This window comes from Pundamilia nyererei, unplaced genomic scaffold, assembly GCF_000239375.1.
Source record: "Pundamilia nyererei isolate P.nyererei 1_Seehausen unplaced genomic scaffold, PunNye1.0 scaffold00604, whole genome shotgun sequence".
NCBI classification, from domain to species: Eukaryota; Metazoa; Chordata; class Actinopteri; order Cichliformes; family Cichlidae; genus Pundamilia; species Pundamilia nyererei.
In genome coordinates, this window is record NW_005188005.1 from 103730 (window position 1) to 108908 (window position 5179).

Here is a 5179-nt window from a genome sequence, read left to right on the forward strand (position 1 = left end):
CTGATTCAAAAATACCAAGATGTCAAACTGCAGCTGATATTTCTCCAGACAGAGGTACGACATGAAACAATCCAGTTTGTCAGTCCATTATAGCAGAATTGACCTATTTCCTCTACAAATACTAATTCTGTTTATTAATTCATCCATGTTTCATGTTTTTAAGGAGGATAAAATTAAGACAAAACTCAACAAAATAATCATAAAGGGGAAGAAAATCATCTACAACAGTCTAACAGAGACAATTGAGAAAAACATGAAAAAGTGCTATGAAGGTAAGAAGATTGTCAGCTTGTCACTGTAATAAATCACAATTGTACATAAAAAAAAATGTTTTAACAAAGTTTATTCTTTTCTTGTAGATGCACGAAAAATTTCAGGGAATGATGCACTGAAAAAAATGAGGAAGACTATTGAGACACATGTATCCTTAAATAGGAACATGTATGAGGACGCAAAAAAGACCATGTTGGAGAAGATGAATGAACTGATGGTTTGTCACATTACAAATTAATTTGAGACCATGTTGTGTTTTTTCTATATTTGAGTGCTTTTGCTCAGTCTGAACATTCTCTAAAGATTAGCGAATGGCTGTTAATATTTGTATTTTTCAGCATTACAAAGATTTAGTCTGCAATGATGAGTTGAACTGAAGAGCTTAAAATATGAACTGGCCACAAGAACAAACATCTACCCATTAATTCAGATGTTTCAGTTGTTTTAAACATCAATATTTGACTCTGTGAAAAGTAATAAAAGCTCTGATGTTTAATTAGATGATCATCTGTAAGGAACTAAAGGAAACCATGGACCACTCCATTAAACTCTCACTCAAGGCATCAGCTTTGAGTGAGAGTCTCCCGGGTAAAGAAAATATAGGCTATGAAAGTAAATCGTTAGTAAAATGTTCAACAATGCTAGGCCCATGTTTTTATATATTTGTTTTGCTTTTCAGATGTTTCAGAGCATCTTGAAACTGTGCAGCAACATTACAATGAAGGTAAGTGTAGTCAAGAGGGAGACATAACATCATAGTAACCAGGTAAATATATAAAGGTTATTTCATGTTACTTTAACAGTTCCTGTGAATTCTCAAAGAAAGAGGGTGAAATTTGATGACAATCCTAAGCACCTAGATATACAGTAACTTTTAATTGTTTAATATATAAAATATAATATATAAAATATGTTTAATTGTGTTTAGTGTCAATTATAAGTTTTTCATAATTTAAAGATCAGAAGTAGCCATTTTAAATTACATATGGCCATTTAAGCTGTCCTTTTGTATTTTCATCATCTCAGCTAAAAAATCCAACTGGTTCATTGTGCCCGGTAATGTTATGCAGTGTTAAAGTATGACACCACAACGTTACATCTTCTTCAAAAAAAGTTTAGAAGCAGCTGCTAAACAAATGCTAACAGTGGTGACACCAGAAGCACTATCAACATAAAAGTTCAGGTTTTGCTCAAAAACTTCCCTGAATATTGTCCACAGTCTTTGGACAGAAGTAACTTATTGACTCCTATCGGACTGACAGCTGAGGTAAACATGCTGAATTTGTTATTGCAAAGCACAGATGAAGTATTTGAATAATATCACCACTTATAATTTGTGTTATTTTACCCTTTTTGTATCCGAGTCACCTCAAACATGTTCAAATAAAGTGTTTCCAAAAATGATTTTCTACACAAACAGAAACAACAGATATTAAGATTTTCTATTCTAGGCTGAGGAGCTTTCAAGACATCTTAAAGCACATCTTAAGTACTGACACTTTGTGCTTATTATTACTGGACGTTTCAGATTTGCTCCACACAGTAACAGCAGAAACCTGATAACACACTCAACATCTCTGAGGGAACACTGACCAAAAGCATGAGGTCTCTGGATATCGCCACAGATATTTCTGTAATGTTGTGTTTGACTTTTAATGAATTTGATGAAATTAGATTTTTCAGTCCTCACTGCAAGAAGGTCCTGGGTTTGAATCCAGTTTGAGGCCTCTCTGTGTGGACTTTGCATGTTCTTCCTGTGTCTGTGTGGGTGCTCTCTGTGTACTCTAACTTCTTCACACAGGCTAAAACATGCGTGGGGGTTAGGTTAATTGGTGATCTTGGATATAGATGTGCATGTGAGCAAGAATGATAGTTAGCTGTGTGACACAGTTATTATAGTTTTGTATTTTGTCATTAATTTTTATTTTATTTCATTTTGACTTTTTGTTTTTATTTCATGTTTCAGTAAGTTTCAAGAATGTTCTTATTTTCAATTTATTATTGTTTGAAAATGTTTAGTTTTAGTTCAGTTTTGTCAGAGGCAAAATTACAAAAACCAGTAGAAACAATAGGAATGTTTCACTTTTTGAAAACAGTTGACCCACTTGTCTTGTACATGTCCAGTGTCTCAAACACGTCCATTAATAACATGTCAGGCACATTGTAATAACATTTTTACCAAACTAACAAACACTGAAACTAAGGCTATTTCCTCTATAAACTGATTTGTATTTCAAATGAGGTCATTTAATCATTTCTGTTGATTTCTGTTTTTATTTTGTTTAACTAAAATATTCATATCTAGTCTTAGTTTTTACTTTAGTTTTATTTGAGTGGAATAACCTTAGCAAGCTCTTCGGGGTGTACTCTGCCTTTTGCATGACAACTGGGAAAGAGTTCCAGCAACCCCGAATTGGATAAGCAAAAGGATGAAAAATTTTAAGCATGAATTCCTCTCAGGGGTATTAAGGTTTTTAAGATTTTAGTTGTGAGGGTCTAAACCAAAAGGGCAGCACTCTGTCCAAAAATGTTTTGATGTCTATTTTCTCCATTTTGTTGTATTTGGTCATTATTTGTAGACCCTAGTTATACAGAAAATTATACAGCGGTAGAACTACAATGTTACAGATTTTAATTTTAGTGCTTTAAACCACAGGAATACTGTGATATTCAGACTCTTTCCAGTTTTAAGGATTCAATTTAAGTAAATTTAAAGATTTATTTTCTTGATGTATTTGTCAGTTTTATTCTTAAACTTCTATAGCACATGGCTTATGTATACCACTTTACTTATATTTCTAACATAAATATGAATTTACTGTAATACAATGGTTTCTTTGGTTGTCACATGAGTAATAAAGCAGCAGCAAAAAAATAAGTCTCTGCTTCTGCTTTAGCTATTATATCATATTGTTTTCTGTTGTTTCTATTCTGTATTGATTCTATAGCTGTCATGATCCTGGGCCATGTTGGCCCAGTATTCTTAGTTCTCATGTGTCTCTGTATTCAGTTCCCTGTTTAGGCTGTTTCCTGAGTTGCCCTGTTGTGTTGTTCCCTGAGTGCTTTCCCTTTGTGACTCTCACCCCCTGTGTGCCCCTCTGTGTATTCATGAGCCCTCGTCCCCTTTCGTGTTTATTCCGTGTCTCCCCTGCCCGTTATGTTGGTGTTCTACTCGTGCTCTCTCTCCTCCTGTCTGAACCTCTGTACTTCCTGTTTCGCCTCGCCCGTCTCCCGTCAGTGTTGTGTTCACTCCTGCCATGTCTCGTGATTATTATCAGTGTCACCTGTGTTCCCCGTGTGCTCCCATTTCCCTCGTTAACCCTCTGTGTATTTATGTCTGCGTCTCCCTCAGTTCTGTGTCGCGTTCTCCCTCATGCTGTGTGGATCTCCTGTGTCTCTCTGTGAGTTCTTAATTTGTGGTTTCCCAGTTTAGTTTAGTTTGTATGTTTGTTCTACCGGCAAATAAAGCTGTGTTTTGAGTTCATTCCCACGAGTCTGTGAGTCCTGCATTTTGGGTCCAACTCCCGCCTGCCGCACAGCGATTCCTGACAATAGCTGTAAGATGTAAACATGATTTTTCAAATCCTGATCTTATTTTTGCCTAAAAATAAGCTACCTGCCAAAAAGTATTTTGCAGCACCACAGTAGTTTGTAACATACAACAAAATTATATTTGAAGACTGAACCACAAGCCATTAAATCAAATGATTGTGGATCCTGCTTCCTCTGAAGGTGTTCTTGTCTGGGTGGCCTTACAGGTCATCTACAATCCTCCAGTCACATGTCTTATCAGCAGCTCTCTTCTGTAATCTGTGTACCTGGTAACTAACTGGGTTAAAGTTTAGTGGTCTGGAAAATAGGGCCCAAGGGTCTGTTAACTTTTATAGGCAAAGTAACCTTTTTTAACCTTTTGTGTGATATTACAGTTTTTTCTGATGACTTAAGCTCTTTTTTTTAAAAACTATTGGCTATTTTTTGCTAAACTCTACATGCAAATAAGAAAACCCTTCACCAAATCAGCAAAACATTGTAGTTTACTTGTAAAAGCTAATAAACCTTGCTTAACTCTGCAAACCTTTGCAAATGGTATTTTTGTATCAAACAGTTAACACAAGCCATCACATTAATAAGCACACAATGCACCAACTACACACTGATGGTATGAATAAAAAAAAATCTGACTTTTGCTTTCTCTGTGCACAAGTGCACTATGTCAGTTTGTGGTCATACTTTTGTCATAGGTCCGTAAACATAGTGGGATCCGAACTTCAAGTACTGGGCCCTATTTCAGGAAGCCGGTTTAGAAAACTCAGAGTGAAAAACGATACTCAGGGTTGAGTAACCCCGAACTGTGCAACTTGGAATATTCGGTTTCAGAAAGGCTGATAACAATTAGTTCAATCAATGCGGAGTTGCATTAACCCCAAGTTAAGCGCGCGCACGAGGATACATAAAGCCCTGATCAGTGGAGCACAGATTACGCGAGTCACCATGGAGACGGAGGGAAAGAAGGTGTGGTCGACGTATTTCACAGCGCTTGAGGCCGAAACCCTGATGGCAGCATATGCCGACAGCATGCACATCTTGCAGAAAAAAAGTAACACAGCCGCAGCTGCAAAAGAAAGGGAGCATGCATGGCAAAACATAGCCGACAGAGTCAATGCATGAGTGTTAATTTAAACATTGATCTAGGGATTTCCACCCATTTAACACGTTATCTTAGTATATGTTATTTCATTTTTTATGTCATACATTTTATTTTGTGATGTGATGTGAGCGCAGGTGCAACCCAACAGGCCCCAAACGTTCCTGGCAGCAAGTAAAAATGAAATATAAAAATATAGTCCAAACAGGTAAGGTGTAATTGTATTATGAGCCATAGTGCTTGGTCTGTTTGTCCCATGTA

General features: G+C 36.4%; 1 protein-coding gene across 1 annotated transcript in view; it reads left to right on the top strand.

Annotated features, from left to right (window-relative positions):
• Window positions 1-5179, top strand: part of LOC102197572 (nuclear GTPase SLIP-GC-like) — a gene marked incomplete at its 3' end in the record, with an annotated part of 49020 nt that overhangs the window by 17958 nt on the left and 25883 nt on the right. The window lies entirely within an intron of this gene.